The sequence below is a fragment of the Pseudophryne corroboree genome, chromosome 3 (assembly GCF_028390025.1).
Source record: "Pseudophryne corroboree isolate aPseCor3 chromosome 3, aPseCor3.hap2, whole genome shotgun sequence".
NCBI classification, from domain to species: Eukaryota; Metazoa; Chordata; class Amphibia; order Anura; family Myobatrachidae; genus Pseudophryne; species Pseudophryne corroboree.
The window spans coordinates 152198539-152217792 of NC_086446.1; positions in this window are offsets into that span (position 1 = coordinate 152198539).

The window sequence follows — 19254 nt, forward strand, 5'->3', positions numbered from 1 at the left end:
AAGCAAGTTATTATAATACTTTCCTACTACATTTATAAGACATATGCATTCAATATTTGAGTAAACAAAGAGAAAATAAAGCTATATATTGGGTTTCACTAAAAAGTCCATTGGATGACTTGACTATTGTTGTTAAAAGACATAGGCATTCATATTATAGAGCCACAAACCACACTAGTAAAATAAAAACATGATAACAAGGGATTCGAACAAATGACAGTCTTAATTTGATAGTGCAAACCCAACACCTTACTAACTGTGCTAACCAGACTGTGCATACCAGACTCATAATTTATCAGAGATTTCAGTGAATAAGCTACAGTGTCTAAGGTACTAAACATAATATATTCTATGGGGTGTCATAAGCAAGTTATTATAATACTTTCCTACTACATTTATAAGACATATGCATTCAATATTTGAGTAAACAAAGAGAAAATAAAGCTATCTATTGGGTTTCACTAAAAAGTCCATTGGAAGACTTGACTATTGTTGTTAAAAGACATAGGCATTCATATTATAGAGCCACAAACCACACTAGTAAAATAAAAAAATGATAACATGGGATTCAAACCAATGACAGTCTTAATTTGATAGTGCAAACCCAACACGTTACTAACTGTGCTAACCAGACTGTGCATACCAGACTCATTATTTATCAGAGATTTAAGTGAATAAGCTACAGTGTCTAAGGTACTAAACATAATATATTCTATGGGGTGTCATAAGCAAGTCATTAGAATACTTTCCTACTAAATTTATAAGACATATGCATTCAATATTTGAGTAAACAAAGAGAAAATAAAGCTATCTATTGGGTTTCACTAAAAAGTCCATTGGAAGACTTGACTATTGTTGTTAAAAGACATAGGCATTCATATTATAGAGCCACAAACCACACTAGTAAAATAAAAAAATGATAACATGGGATTCAAACCAATGACAGTCTTAATTTGATAGTGCAAACCCAACACGTTACTAACTGTGCTAACCAGACTGTGCATACCAGACTCATTATTTATCAGAGATTTAAGTGAATAAGCTACAGTGTCTAAGGTACTAAACATAATATATTCTATGGGGTGTCATAAGCAAGTCATTAGAATACTTTCCTACTAAATTTATAAGACATATGCATTCAATATTTGAGTAAACAAAGAGAAAATAAAGCTATCTATTGGGTTTCACTAAAAAGTCCATTGGAAGACTTGACTATTGTTGTTAAAAGACATAGGCATTCATATTATAGAGCCATAAACCACACTAGTAAAATAAAAAAATGATAACATGGGATTCAAACCAATGACAGTCTTAATTTGATAGTGCAAACCCAATACCTTACTAACTGTGCTAACCAGACAGTGCATACCAGACTCATAATTTATCAGAGATTTAAGTGAATAAGCTACAGTGTCTAAGGTACTAAACATAATATATTCTATGGGGTGTCATAAGCAAGTTATTATAATACTTTCCTACTACATTTATAAGACATATGCATTCAATATTTGAGTAAACAAAGAGAAAATAAAGCTATATATTGGGTTTCACTAAAAAGTCCATTGGAATACTTGACTATTGTTGTTAAAAGACATAGGCATTCATATTATAGAGCCACAAACCACACTAGTAAAATAAAAACATGATAACAAGGGATTTGAACCAATGACAGTCTTAATTTGATAGTGCAAACCCAACACCTTACTAACTGTGCTAACCAGACTGTGCATAGAAACCCACAGTTTATCAGAGATTTAAGTGAAAAAGCTACAGTGTCCAAGGTACTAAACATAATATATTCTATGGGGTTTCATAAGCAAGTCATTAGAATACTTTCCTACTAAATTTATAAGACATAAGCATTCAATATTTGAGTAAACAAAGAGAAAATAAAGCTATCTATTGGGTTTCACTAAAAAGTCCATTGGAAGACTTGACTATTGTTGTTAAAAGACATAGGCATTCATATTATAGAGCCACAAACCACACTAGTAAAATAAAAAATGATAACATGGGATTTGAACCAATGACAGTCTTAATTTGATAGTGCAAACCCAACACCTTACTAACTGTGCTAACCACACTGTGCATAGCAGACGCCCAATTTATCAGAGATTTAAGTGAATAAGCTACAGTGTCCAAAGTACTAAACATAATATATTCTATGGGGTGTCATAAGCAAGTCATTTGAATACTTTCCTACTAAATCTATAAGACATATGCATTCAATATTTGAGTAAACAAAGAGAAAATAAAGCTATCTATTGGGTTTCACTAAAAAGTCCATTGGAAGACTTGACTATTGTTGTTAAAAGACATAGGAATTCATATTATAGAGCCACAAACCACACTAGTAAAATAAAAACATGATAACATGGAATTCGAACCAATGACAGTCTTAATTTGATAGTGCAAACCCAACACCTTACTAACTGTGCTAACCAGACTGTGCATAGAAACACCCAATTTATCAGAGATTTAAGTGAATAAGCTACAGTGTCCAAGGTACTAAACATAATATATTCTATGGGGTGTCATAAGCAAGTTATTATAATACTTTCCTACTACATTTATAAGACATATGCATTCAATATTTGAGTAAACAAAGAGAAAATAAAGCTATATATTGGGTTTCACTAAAAAGTCCATTGGATGACTTGACTATTGTTGTTAAAAGACATAGGCATTCATATTATAGAGCCACAAACCACACTAGTAAAATAAAAACATGATAACAAGGGATTCGAACAAATGACAGTCTTAATTTGATAGTGCAAACCCAACACCTTACTAACTGTGCTAACCAGACTGTGCATACCAGACTCATAATTTATCAGAGATTTCAGTGAATAAGCTACAGTGTCTAAGGTACTAAACATAATATATTCTATGGGGTGTCATAAGCAAGTTATTAGAATACTTTCCTACTAAATTTATAAGACATATGCATTCAATATTTGAGTAAACAAAGAGAAAATAAAGCTATATATTGGGTTTCACTAAAAAGTCCATTGGAAGACTTGATTATTGTTGTTAAAAGACATAGGCATTCATATTATAGAGCCACAAACCACACTAGTAAAATAAAAACATGATAACAAGGGATTCGAACAAATGACAGTCTTAATTTGATAGTGCAAACCCAACACCTTACTAACTGTGCTAACCAGACTGTGCATAGAAACCCACAATTTATCAGAGATTTAAGTGAAAAAGCTACAGTGTCCAAGGTACTAAACATAATATATTCTATGGGGTTTCATAAGCAAGTCATTAGAATACTTTCCTACTAAATTTATAAGACATAAGCATTCAATATTTGAGTAAACAAAGAGAAAATAAAGCTATCTATTGGGTTTCACTAAAAAGTCCATTGGAAGACTTGACTATTGTTGTTAAAAGACATAGGCATTCATATTATAGAGCCACAAACCACACTAGTAAAATAAAAAATGATAACATGGGATTTGAACCAATGACAGTCTTAATTTGATAGTGCAAACCCAACACCTTACTAACTGTGCTAACCACACTGTGCATAGCAGACGCCCAATTTATCAGAGATTTAAGTGAATAAGCTACAGTGTCCAAAGTACTAAACATAATATATTCTATGGGGTGTCATAAGCAAGTCATTTGAATACTTTCCTACTAAATCTATAAGACATATGCATTCAATATTTGAGTAAACAAAGAGAAAATAAAGCTATCTATTGGGTTTCACTAAAAAGTCCATTGGAAGACTTGACTATTGTTGTTAAAAGACATAGGAATTCATATTATAGAGCCACAAACCACACTAGTAAAATAAAAACATGATAACATGGAATTCGAACCAATGACAGTCTTAATTTGATAGTGCAAACCCAACACCTTACTAACTGTGCTAACCAGACTGTGCATAGAAACACCCAATTTATCAGAGATTTAAGTGAATAAGCTACAGTGTCCAAGGTACTAAACATAATATATTCTATGGGGTGTCATAAGCAAGTTATTATAATACTTTCCTACTACATTTATAAGACATATGCATTCAATATTTGAGTAAACAAAGAGAAAATAAAGCTATATATTGGGTTTCACTAAAAAGTCCATTGGATGACTTGACTATTGTTGTTAAAAGACATAGGCATTCATATTATAGAGCCACAAACCACACTAGTAAAATAAAAACATGATAACAAGGGATTCGAACAAATGACAGTCTTAATTTGATAGTGCAAACCCAACACCTTACTAACTGTGCTAACCAGACTGTGCATACCAGACTCATAATTTATCAGAGATTTCAGTGAATAAGCTACAGTGTCTAAGGTACTAAACATAATATATTCTATGGGGTGTCATAAGCAAGTTATTAGAATACTTTCCTACTAAATTTATAAGACATATGCATTCAATATTTGAGTAAACAAAGAGAAAATAAAGCTATATATTGGGTTTCACTAAAAAGTCCATTGGAAGACTTGATTATTGTTGTTAAAAGACATAGGCATTCATATTATAGAGCCACAAACCACACTAGTAAAATAAAAACATGATAACAAGGGATTCGAACAAATGACAGTCTTAATTTGATAGTGCAAACCCAACACCTTACTAACTGTGCTAACCAGACTGTGCATAGAAACACACAATTTATCAGAGATTTAAGTGAATAAGCTACAGTGTCCAAGGTACTAAACATAATATATTCTATGGGGTGTCATAAGCAAGTCATTAGAATACTTTCCTACTAAATTTATAAGACATATGCATTCAATATTTGAGTAAACAAAGAGAAAATAAAGCTATCTATTGGGTTTCACTAAAAAGTCCATTGGAAGACTTGACTATTGTTGTTAAAAGACATAGGCATTCATATTATAGAGCCACAAACCACACTAGTAAAATAAAAAATGATAACATGGGATTCAAACCAATGACAGTCTTAATTTGATAGTGCAAACCCAACACGTTACTAACTGTGCTAACCAGACTGTGCATACCAGACTCATTATTTATCAGAGATTTAAGTGAATAAGCTACAGTGTCTAAGGTACTAAACATAATATATTCTATGGGGTGTCATAAGCAAGTCATTAGAATACTTTCCTACTAAATTTATAAGACATATGCATTCAATATTTGAGTAAACAAAGAGAAAATAAAGCTATCTATTGGGTTTCACTAAAAAGTCCATTGGAAGACTTGACTATTGTTGTTAAAAGACATAGGCATTCATATTATAGAGCCACAAACCACACTAGTAAAATAAAAAAATGATAACATGGGATTCAAACCAATGACAGTCTTAATTTGATAGTGCAAACCCAACACGTTACTAACTGTGCTAACCAGACTGTGCATACCAGACTCATTATTTATCAGAGATTTAAGTGAATAAGCTACAGTGTCTAAGGTACTAAACATAATATATTCTATGGGGTGTCATAAGCAAGTCATTAGAATACTTTCCTACTAAATTTATAAGACATATGCATTCAATATTTGAGTAAACAAAGAGAAAATAAAGCTATCTATTGGGTTTCACTAAAAAGTCCATTGGAAGACTTGACTATTGTTGTTAAAAGACATAGGCATTCATATTATAGAGCCACAAACCACACTAGTAAAATAAAAAAAATGATAACATGGGATTCAACCCAATGACAGTCTTAATTTGATAGTGCAAACCCAATACCTTACTAACTGTGCTAACCAGACTGTGCATACCAAACTCATAATTTATCAGAGATTTAAGTGAATAAGCTACAGTGTCTAAGGTACTAAACATAATATATTCTATGGGGTGTCATAAGCAAGTTATTATAATACTTTCCTACTACATTTATAAGACATATGCATTCAATATTTGAGTAAACAAAGAGAAAATAAAGCTATATATTGGGTTTCACTAAAAAGTCCATTGGAATACTTGACTATTGTTGTTAAAAGACATAGGCATTCATATTATAGAGCCACAAACCACACTAGTAAAATAAAAACATGATAACAAGGGATTCGAACAAATGACAGTCTTAATTTGATAGTGCAAACCCAACACCTTACTAACTGTGCTAACCAGACTGTGCATAGAAACCCACAATTTATCAGAGATTTAAGTGAAAAAGCTACAGTGTCCAAGGTACTAAACATAATATATTCTATGGGGTTTCATAAGCAAGTCATTAGAATACTTTCCTACTAAATTTATAAGACATAAGCATTCAATATTTGAGTAAACAAAGAGAAAATAAAGCTATCTATTGGGTTTCACTAAAAAGTCCATTGGAAGACTTGACTATTGTTGTTAAAAGACATAGGCATTCATATTATAGAGCCACAAACCACACTAGTAAAATAAAAAATGATAACATGGGATTTGAACCAATGACAGTCTTAATTTGATAGTGCAAACCCAACACCTTACTAACTGTGCTAACCACACTGTGCATAGCAGACGCCCAATTTATCAGAGATTTAAGTGAATAAGCTACAGTGTCCAAAGTACTAAACATAATATATTCTATGGGGTGTCATAAGCAAGTCATTTGAATACTTTCCTACTAAATCTATAAGACATATGCATTCAATATTTGAGTAAACAAAGAGAAAATAAAGCTATCTATTGGGTTTCACTAAAAAGTCCATTGGAAGACTTGACTATTGTTGTTAAAAGACATAGGAATTCATATTATAGAGCCACAAACCACACTAGTAAAATAAAAACATGATAACATGGAATTCGAACCAATGACAGTCTTAATTTGATAGTGCAAACCCAACACCTTACTAACTGTGCTAACCAGACTGTGCATAGAAACACCCAATTTATCAGAGATTTAAGTGAATAAGCTACAGTGTCCAAGGTACTAAACATAATATATTCTATGGGGTGTCATAAGCAAGTTATTATAATACTTTCCTACTACATTTATAAGACATATGCATTCAATATTTGAGTAAACAAAGAGAAAATAAAGCTATATATTGGGTTTCACTAAAAAGTCCATTGGATGACTTGACTATTGTTGTTAAAAGACATAGGCATTCATATTATAGAGCCACAAACCACACTAGTAAAATAAAAACATGATAACAAGGGATTCGAACAAATGACAGTCTTAATTTGATAGTGCAAACCCAACACCTTACTAACTGTGCTAACCAGACTGTGCATACCAGACTCATAATTTATCAGAGATTTCAGTGAATAAGCTACAGTGTCTAAGGTACTAAACATAATATATTCTATGGGGTGTCATAAGCAAGTTATTATAATACTTTCCTACTACATTTATAAGACATATGCATTCAATATTTGAGTAAACAAAGAGAAAATAAAGCTATCTATTGGGTTTCACTAAAAAGTCCATTGGAAGACTTGACTATTGTTGTTAAAAGACATAGGCATTCATATTATAGAGCCACAAACCACACTAGTAAAATAAAAAAATGATAACATGGGATTCAAACCAATGACAGTCTTAATTTGATAGTGCAAACCCAACACGTTACTAACTGTGCTAACCAGACTGTGCATACCAGACTCATTATTTATCAGAGATTTAAGTGAATAAGCTACAGTGTCTAAGGTACTAAACATAATATATTCTATGGGGTGTCATAAGCAAGTCATTAGAATACTTTCCTACTAAATTTATAAGACATATGCATTCAATATTTGAGTAAACAAAGAGAAAATAAAGCTATCTATTGGGTTTCACTAAAAAGTCCATTGGAAGACTTGACTATTGTTGTTAAAAGACATAGGCATTCATATTATAGAGCCACAAACCACACTAGTAAAATAAAAAAATGATAACATGGGATTCAAACCAATGACAGTCTTAATTTGATAGTGCAAACCCAACACGTTACTAACTGTGCTAACCAGACTGTGCATACCAGACTCATTATTTATCAGAGATTTAAGTGAATAAGCTACAGTGTCTAAGGTACTAAACATAATATATTCTATGGGGTGTCATAAGCAAGTCATTAGAATACTTTCCTACTAAATTTATAAGACATATGCATTCAATATTTGAGTAAACAAAGAGAAAATAAAGCTATCTATTGGGTTTCACTAAAAAGTCCATTGGAAGACTTGACTATTGTTGTTAAAAGACATAGGCATTCATATTATAGAGCCATAAACCACACTAGTAAAATAAAAAAATGATAACATGGGATTCAAACCAATGACAGTCTTAATTTGATAGTGCAAACCCAATACCTTACTAACTGTGCTAACCAGACAGTGCATACCAGACTCATAATTTATCAGAGATTTAAGTGAATAAGCTACAGTGTCTAAGGTACTAAACATAATATATTCTATGGGGTGTCATAAGCAAGTTATTATAATACTTTCCTACTACATTTATAAGACATATGCATTCAATATTTGAGTAAACAAAGAGAAAATAAAGCTATATATTGGGTTTCACTAAAAAGTCCATTGGAATACTTGACTATTGTTGTTAAAAGACATAGGCATTCATATTATAGAGCCACAAACCACACTAGTAAAATAAAAACATGATAACAAGGGATTCGAACAAATGACAGTCTTAATTTGATAGTGCAAACCCAACACCTTACTAACTGTGCTAACCAGACTGTGCATAGAAACCCACAATTTATCAGAGATTTAAGTGAAAAAGCTACAGTGTCCAAGGTACTAAACATAATATATTCTATGGGGTTTCATAAGCAAGTCATTAGAATACTTTCCTACTAAATTTATAAGACATAAGCATTCAATATTTGAGTAAACAAAGAGAAAATAAAGCTATCTATTGGGTTTCACTAAAAAGTCCATTGGAAGACTTGACTATTGTTGTTAAAAGACATAGGCATTCATATTATAGAGCCACAAACCACACTAGTAAAATAAAAAATGATAACATGGGATTTGAACCAATGACAGTCTTAATTTGATAGTGCAAACCCAACACCTTACTAACTGTGCTAACCACACTGTGCATAGCAGACGCCCAATTTATCAGAGATTTAAGTGAATAAGCTACAGTGTCCAAAGTACTAAACATAATATATTCTATGGGGTGTCATAAGCAAGTCATTTGAATACTTTCCTACTAAATCTATAAGACATATGCATTCAATATTTGAGTAAACAAAGAGAAAATAAAGCTATCTATTGGGTTTCACTAAAAAGTCCATTGGAAGACTTGACTATTGTTGTTAAAAGACATAGGAATTCATATTATAGAGCCACAAACCACACTAGTAAAATAAAAACATGATAACATGGAATTCAAACCAATGACAGTCTTAATTTGATAGTGCAAACCCAACACCTTACTAACTGTGCTAACCAGACTGTGCATAGAAACACCCAATTTATCAGAGATTTAAGTGAATAAGCTACAGTGTCCAAGGTACTAAACATAATATATTCTATGGGGTGTCATAAGCAAGTTATTATAATACTTTCCTACTACATTTATAAGACATATGCATTCAATATTTGAGTAAACAAAGAGAAAATAAAGCTATATATTGGGTTTCACTAAAAAGTCCATTGGATGACTTGACTATTGTTGTTAAAAGACATAGGCATTCATATTATAGAGCCACAAACCACACTAGTAAAATAAAAACATGATAACAAGGGATTCGAACAAATGACAGTCTTAATTTGATAGTGCAAACCCAACACCTTACTAACTGTGCTAACCAGACTGTGCATACCAGACTCATAATTTATCAGAGATTTCAGTGAATAAGCTACAGTGTCTAAGGTACTAAACATAATATATTCTATGGGGTGTCATAAGCAAGTTATTAGAATACTTTCCTACTAAATTTATAAGACATATGCATTCAATATTTGAGTAAACAAAGAGAAAATAAAGCTATATATTGGGTTTCACTAAAAAGTCCATTGGAAGACTTGATTATTGTTGTTAAAAGACATAGGCATTCATATTATAGAGCCACAAACCACACTAGTAAAATAAAAACATGATAACAAGGGATTCGAACAAATGACAGTCTTAATTTGATAGTGCAAACCCAACACCTTACTAACTGTGCTAACCAGACTGTGCATAGAAACCCACAATTTATCAGAGATTTAAGTGAAAAAGCTACAGTGTCCAAGGTACTAAACATAATATATTCTATGGGGTTTCATAAGCAAGTCATTAGAATACTTTCCTACTAAATTTATAAGACATAAGCATTCAATATTTGAGTAAACAAAGAGAAAATAAAGCTATCTATTGGGTTTCACTAAAAAGTCCATTGGAAGACTTGACTATTGTTGTTAAAAGACATAGGCATTCATATTATAGAGCCACAAACCACACTAGTAAAATAAAAACATGATAACAAGGGATTCGAACAAATGACAGTCTTAATTTGATAGTGCAAACCCAACACCTTACTAACTGTGCTAACCAGACTGTGCATAGAAACACACAATTTATCAGAGATTTAAGTGAATAAGCTACAGTGTCCAAGGTACTAAACATAATATATTCTATGGGGTGTCATAAGCAAGTTATTAGAATACTTTCCTACTAAATTTATAAGACATATGCATTCAATATTTGAGTAAACAAAGAGAAAATAAAGCTATATATTGGGTTTCACTAAAAAGTCCATTGGAAGACTTGATTATTGTTGTTAAAAGACATAGGCATTCATATTATAGAGCCACAAACCACACTAGTAAAATAAAAACATGATAACAAGGGATTCGAACAAATGACAGTCTTAATTTGATAGTGCAAACCCAACACCTTACTAACTGTGCTAACCAGACTGTGCATAGAAACACACAATTTATCAGAGATTTAAGTGAATAAGCTACAGTGTCCAAGGTACTAAACATAATATATTCTATGGGGTGTCATAAGCAAGTCATTAGAATACTTTCCTACTAAATTTATAAGACATATGCATTCAATATTTGAGTAAACAAAGAGAAAATAAAGCTATCTATTGGGTTTCACTAAAAAGTCCATTGGAAGACTTGACTATTGTTGTTAAAAGACATAGGCATTCATATTATAGAGCCACAAACCACACTAGTAAAATAAAAAAATGATAACATGGGATTCAAACCAATGACAGTCTTAATTTGATAGTGCAAACCCAACACGTTACTAACTGTGCTAACCAGACTGTGCATACCAGACTCATTATTTATCAGAGATTTAAGTGAATAAGCTACAGTGTCTAAGGTACTAAACATAATATATTCTATGGGGTGTCATAAGCAAGTCATTAGAATACTTTCCTACTAAATTTATAAGACATATGCATTCAATATTTGAGTAAACAAAGAGAAAATAAAGCTATCTATTGGGTTTCACTAAAAAGTCCATTGGAAGACTTGACTATTGTTGTTAAAAGACATAGGCATTCATATTATAGAGCCACAAACCACACTAGTAAAATAAAAAAAATGATAACATGGGATTCAAACCAATGACAGTCTTAATTTGATAGTGCAAACCCAATACCTTACTAACTGTGCTAACCAGACTGTGCATACCAAACTCATAATTTATCAGAGATTTAAGTGAATAAGCTACAGTGTCTAAGGTACTAAACATAATATATTCTATGGGGTGTCATAAGCAAGTTATTATAATACTTTCCTACTACATTTATAAGACATATGCATTCAATATTTGAGTAAACAAAGAGAAAATAAAGCTATATATTGGGTTTCACTAAAAAGTCCATTGGAATACTTGACTATTGTTGTTAAAAGACATAGGCATTCATATTATAGAGCCACAAACCACACTAGTAAAATAAAAACATGATAACAAGGGATTCGAACAAATGACAGTCTTAATTTGATAGTGCAAACCCAACACCTTACTAACTGTGCTAACCAGACTGTGCATAGAAACCCACAATTTATCAGAGATTTAAGTGAAAAAGCTACAGTGTCCAAGGTACTAAACATAATATATTCTATGGGGTTTCATAAGCAAGTCATTAGAATACTTTCCTACTAAATTTATAAGACATAAGCATTCAATATTTGAGTAAACAAAGAGAAAATAAAGCTATCTATTGGGTTTCACTAAAAAGTCCATTGGAAGACTTGACTATTGTTGTTAAAAGACATAGGCATTCATATTATAGAGCCACAAACCACACTAGTAAAATAAAAAATGATAACATGGGATTTGAACCAATGACAGTCTTAATTTGATAGTGCAAACCCAACACCTTACTAACTGTGCTAACCACACTGTGCATAGCAGACGCCCAATTTATCAGAGATTTAAGTGAATAAGCTACAGTGTCCAAAGTACTAAACATAATATATTCTATGGGGTGTCATAAGCAAGTCATTTGAATACTTTCCTACTAAATCTATAAGACATATGCATTCAATATTTGAGTAAACAAAGAGAAAATAAAGCTATCTATTGGGTTTCACTAAAAAGTCCATTGGAAGACTTGACTATTGTTGTTAAAAGACATAGGAATTCATATTATAGAGCCACAAACCACACTAGTAAAATAAAAACATGATAACATGGAATTCGAACCAATGACAGTCTTAATTTGATAGTGCAAACCCAACACCTTACTAACTGTGCTAACCAGACTGTGCATAGAAACACCCAATTTATCAGAGATTTAAGTGAATAAGCTACAGTGTCCAAGGTACTAAACATAATATATTCTATGGGGTGTCATAAGCAAGTTATTATAATACTTTCCTACTACATTTATAAGACATATGCATTCAATATTTGAGTAAACAAAGAGAAAATAAAGCTATATATTGGGTTTCACTAAAAAGTCCATTGGATGACTTGACTATTGTTGTTAAAAGACATAGGCATTCATATTATAGAGCCACAAACCACACTAGTAAAATAAAAACATCATAACAAGGGATTCGAACAAATGACAGTCTTAATTTGATAGTGCAAACCCAACACCTTACTAACTGTGCTAACCAGACTGTGCATACCAGACTCATAATTTATCAGAGATTTCAGTGAATAAGCTACAGTGTCTAAGGTACTAAACATAATATATTCTATGGGGCGTCATAAGCAAGTTATTAGAATACTTTCCTACTAAATTTATAAGACATATGCATTCAATATTTGAGTAAACAAAGAGAAAATAAAGCTATATATTGGGTTTCACTAAAAAGTCCATTGGAAGACTTGATTATTGTTGTTAAAAGACATAGGCATTCATATTATAGAGCCACAAACCACACTAGTAAAATAAAAACATGATAACAAGGGATTCGAACAAATGACAGTCTTAATTTGATAGTGCAAACCCAACACCTTACTAACTGTGCTAACCAGACTGTGCATAGAAACCCACAATTTATCAGAGATTTAAGTGAAAAAGCTACAGTGTCCAAGGTACTAAACATAATATATTCTATGGGGTTTCATAAGCAAGTCATTAGAATACTTTCCTACTAAATTTATAAGACATAAGCATTCAATATTTGAGTAAACAAAGAGAAAATAAAGCTATCTATTGGGTTTCACTAAAAAGTCCATTGGAAGACTTGACTATTGTTGTTAAAAGACATAGGCATTCATATTATAGAGCCACAAACCACACTAGTAAAATAAAAACATGATAACAAGGGATTCGAACAAATGACAGTCTTAATTTGATAGTGCAAACCCAACACCTTACTAACTGTGCTAACCAGACTGTGCATAGAAACACACAATTTATCAGAGATTTAAGTGAATAAGCTACAGTGTCCAAGGTACTAAACATAATATATTCTATGGGGTGTCATAAGCAAGTTATTAGAATACTTTCCTACTAAATTTATAAGACATATGCATTCAATATTTGAGTAAACAAAGAGAAAATAAAGCTATATATTGGGTTTCACTAAAAAGTCCATTGGAAGACTTGATTATTGTTGTTAAAAGACATAGGCATTCATATTATAGAGCCACAAACCACACTAGTAAAATAAAAACATGATAACAAGGGATTCGAACAAATGACAGTCTTAATTTGATAGTGCAAACCCAACACCTTACTAACTGTGCTAACCAGACTGTGCATAGAAACACACAATTTATCAGAGATTTAAGTGAATAAGCTACAGTGTCCAAGGTACTAAACATAATATATTCTATGGGGTGTCATAAGCAAGTCATTAGAATACTTTCCTACTAAATTTATAAGACATATGCATTCAATATTTGAGTAAACAAAGAGAAAATAAAGCTATCTATTGGGTTTCACTAAAAAGTCCATTGGAAGACTTGACTATTGTTGTTAAAAGACATAGGCATTCATATTATAGAGCCACAAACCACACTAGTAAAATAAAAAAATGATAACATGGGATTCAAACCAATGACAGTCTTAATTTGATAGTGCAAACCCAACACGTTACTAACTGTGCTAACCAGACTGTGCATACCAGACTCATTATTTATCAGAGATTTAAGTGAATAAGCTACAGTGTCTAAGGTACTAAACATAATATATTCTATGGGGTGTCATAAGCAAGTCATTAGAATACTTTCCTACTAAATTTATAAGACATATGCATTCAATATTTGAGTAAACAAAGAGAAAATAAAGCTATCTATTGGGTTTCACTAAAAAGTCCATTGGAAGACTTGACTATTGTTGTTAAAAGACATAGGCATTCATATTATAGAGCCACAAACCACACTAGTAAAATAAAAAAAATGATAACATGGGATTCAAACCAATGACAGTCTTAATTTGATAGTGCAAACCCAATACCTTACTAACTGTGCTAACCAGACTGTGCATACCAAACTCATAATTTATCAGAGATTTAAGTGAATAAGCTACAGTGTCTAAGGTACTAAACATAATATATTCTATGGGGTGTCATAAGCAAGTTATTATAATACTTTCCTACTACATTTATAAGACATATGCATTCAATATTTGAGTAAACAAAGAGAAAATAAAGCTATATATTGGGTTTCACTAAAAAGTCCATTGGAATACTTGACTATTGTTGTTAAAAGACATAGGCATTCATATTATAGAGCCACAAACCACACTAGTAAAATAAAAACATGATAACAAGGGATTCGAACAAATGACAGTCTTAATTTGATAGTGCAAACCCAACACCTTACTAACTGTGCTAACCAGACTGTGCATAGAAACCCATAATTTATCAGAGATTTAAGTGAAAAAGCTACAGTGTCCAAGGTACTAAACATAATATATTCTATGGGGTTTCATAAGCAAGTCATTAGAATACTTTCCTACTAAATTTATAAGACATAAGCATTCAATATTTGAGTAAACAAAGAGAAAATAAAGCTATCTATTGGGTTTCACTAAAAAGTCCATTGGAAGACTTGACTATTGTTGTTAAAAGACATAGGCATTCATATTATAGAGCCACAAACCACACTAGTAAAATAAAAAATGATAACATGGGATTTGAACCAATGACAGTCTTAATTTGATAGTGCAAACCCAACACCTTACTAACTGTGCTAACCACACTGTGCATAGCAGACGCCCAATTTATCAGAGATTTAAGTGAATAAGCTACAGTGTCCAAAGTACTAAACATAATATATTCTATGGGGTGTCATAAGCAAGTCATTTGAATACTTTCCTACTAAATCTATAAGACATATGCATTCAATATTTGAGTAAACAAAGAGAAAATAAAGCTATCTATTGGGTTTCACTAAAAAGTCCATTGGAAGACTTGACTATTGTTGTTAAAAGACATAGGAATTCATATTATAGAGCCACAAACCACACTAGTAAAATAAAAACATGATAACATGGAATTCGAACCAATGACAGTCTTAATTTGATAGTGCAAACCCAACACCTTACTAACTGTGCTAACCAGACTGTGCATAGAAACACCCAATTTATCAGAGATTTAAGTGAATAAGCTACAGTGTCCAAGGTACTAAACATAATATATTCTATGGGGTGTCATAAGCAAGTTATTATAATACTTTCCTACTACATTTATAAGACATATGCATTCAATATTTGAGTAAACAAAGAGAAAATAAAGCTATATATTGGGTTTCACTAAAAAGTCCATTGGATGACTTGACTATTGTTGTTAAAAGACATAGGCATTCATATTATAGAGCCACAAACCACACTAGTAAAATAAAAACATGATAACAAGGGATTCGAACAAATGACAGTCTTAATTTGATAGTGCAAACCCAACACCTTACTAACTGTGCTAACCAGACTGTGCATACCAGACTCATAATTTATCAGAGATTTCAGTGAATAAGCTACAGTGTCTAAGGTACTAAACATAATATATTCTATGGGGTGTCATAAGCAAGTTATTAGAATACTTTCCTACTAAATTTATAAGACATATGCATTCAATATTTGAGTAAACAAAGAGAAAATAAAGCTATATATTGGGTTTCACTAAAAAGTCCATTGGAAGACTTGATTATTGTTGTTAAAAGACATAGGCATTCATATTATAGAGCCACAAACCACACTAGTAAAATAAAAACATGATAACAAGGGATTTGAACAAATGACAGTCTTAATTTGATAGTGCAAACCCAACACCTTACTAACTGTGCTAACCAGACTGTGCATAGAAACACACAATTTATCAGAGATTTAAGTGAATAAGCTACAGTGTCCAAGGTACTAAACATAATATATTCTATGGGGTGTCATAAGCAAGTCATTAGAATACTTTCCTACTAAATTTATAAGACATATGCATTCAATATTTGAGTAAACAAAGAGAAAATAAAGCTATCTATTGGGTTTCACTAAAAAGTCCATTGGAAGACTTGACTATTGTTGTTAAAAGACATAGGCATTCATATTATAGAGCCACAAACCACACTAGTAAAATAAAAAAATGATAACATGGGATTCAAACCAATGACAGTCTTAATTTGATAGTGCAAACCCAACACGTTACTAACTGTGCTAACCAGACTGTGCATACCAGACTCATTATTTATCAGAGATTTAAGTGAATAAGCTACAGTGTCTAAGGTACTAAACATAATATATTCTATGGGGTGTCATAAGCAAGTCATTAGAATACTTTCCTACTAAATTTATAAGACATATGCATTCAATATTTGAGTAAACAAAGAGAAAATAAAGCTATCTATTGGGTTTCACTAAAAAGTCCATTGGAAGACTTGACTATTGTTGTTAAAAGACATAGGCATTCATATTATAGAGCCACAAACCACACTAGTAAAATAAAAAAATGATAACATGGGATTCAAACCAATGACAGTCTTAATTTGACAGTGCAAACCCAACACGTTACTAACTGTGCTAACCAGACTGTGCATACCAGACTCATTATTTATCAGAGATTTAAGTGAATAAGCTACAGTGTCTAAGGTACTAAACATAATATATTCTATGGGGTGTCATAAGCAAGTCATTAGAATACTTTCCTACTAAATTTATAAGACATATGCATTCAATATTTGAGTAAACAAAGAGAAAATAAAGCTATCTATTGGGTTTCACTAAAAAGTCCATTGGAAGACTTGACTATTGTTGTTAAAAGACATAGGCATTCATATTATAGAGCCATAAACCACACTAGTAAAATAAAAAAATGATAACATGGGATTCAAACCAATGACAGTCTTAATTTGATAGTGCAAACCCAATACCTTACTAACTGTGCTAACCAGACAGTGCATACCAGACTCATAATTTATCAGAGATTTAAGTGAATAAGCTACAGTGTCTAAGGTACTAAACATAATATATTCTATGGGGTGTCATAAGCAAGTTATTATAATACTTTCCTACTACATTTATAAGACATATGCATTCAATATTTGAGTAAACAAAGAGAAAATAAAGCTATATATTGGGTTTCACTAAAAAGTCCATTGGAAGACTTGACTATTGTTGTTAAAAGACATAGGCATTCATATTATAGAGCCACAAACCACACTAGTAAAATAAAAACATGATAACAAGGGATTCGAACAAATTACAGTCTTAATTTGATAGTGCAAACCCAACACCTTACTAACTGTGCTAACCAGACTGTGCATAGAAACCCACAATTTATCAGAGATTTAAGTGAATAAGCTACAGTGTCCAAGGTACTAAACATAATATATTCTATGGGGTTTCATAAGCAAGTCATTAGAATACTTTCCTACTAAATTTATAAGACATAAGCATTCAATATTTGAGTAAACAAAGAGAAAATAAAGCTATCTATTGGGTTTCACTAAAAAGTCCATTGGAAGACTTGACTATTGTTGTTAAAAGACATAGGCATTCATATTATAGAGCCACAAACCACACTAGTAAAATAAAAAATGATAACATGGGATTCGAACCAATGACAGTCTTAATTTGATAGTGCAAACCCAACACCTTACTAACTGTGCTAACCACACTGTGCACAGCAGATGCCCAATTTATCAGAGATTTAAGTGAATAAGCTACAGTGTCCAAAGTACTAAACATAATATATTCTATGGGGTGTCATAAGCAAGTCATTTGAATACTTTCCTACTAAATCTATAAGACATATGCATTCAATATTTGAGTAAACAAAGAGAAAATAAAGCTATCTATTGGGTTTCACTAAAAAGTCCATTGGAAGACTTGACTATTGTTGTTAAAAGACATAGGCATTCATATTATAGAGCCACAAACCACACTAGTAAAATAAAAACATGATAACATGGAATTCGAACCAATGACAGTCTTAATTTGATAGTGCAAACCCAACACCTTACTAACTGTGCTAACCAGACTGTGCATAGAAACACCCAATTTATCAGAGATTTAAGTGAATAAGCTACAGTGTCCAAGGTACTAAACATAATATATTCTATGGGGTGTCATAAGCAAGTCATTAGAATACTTTCCTACTAAATTTATAAGACATATGCATTCAATATTTGAGTAAACAAAGAGAAAATAAAGCTATCTATTGGGTTTCACTAAAAAGTCCATTGGAAGACTTGACTATTGTTGTTAAAAGACATAGGCATTCATATTATAGAGCCACAAACCACACTAGTAAAATAAAAAAATGATAACATGGGATTCAAACCAATGACAGTCTTAATTTGATAGTGCAAACCCAACACGTTACTAACTGTGCTAACCAGACTGTGCATACCAGACTCATTATTTATCAGAGATTTAAGTGAATAAGCTACAGTGTCTAAGGTACTAAACATAATATATTCTATGGGGTGTCATAAGCAAGTCATTAGAATACTTTCCTACTAAATTTATAAGACA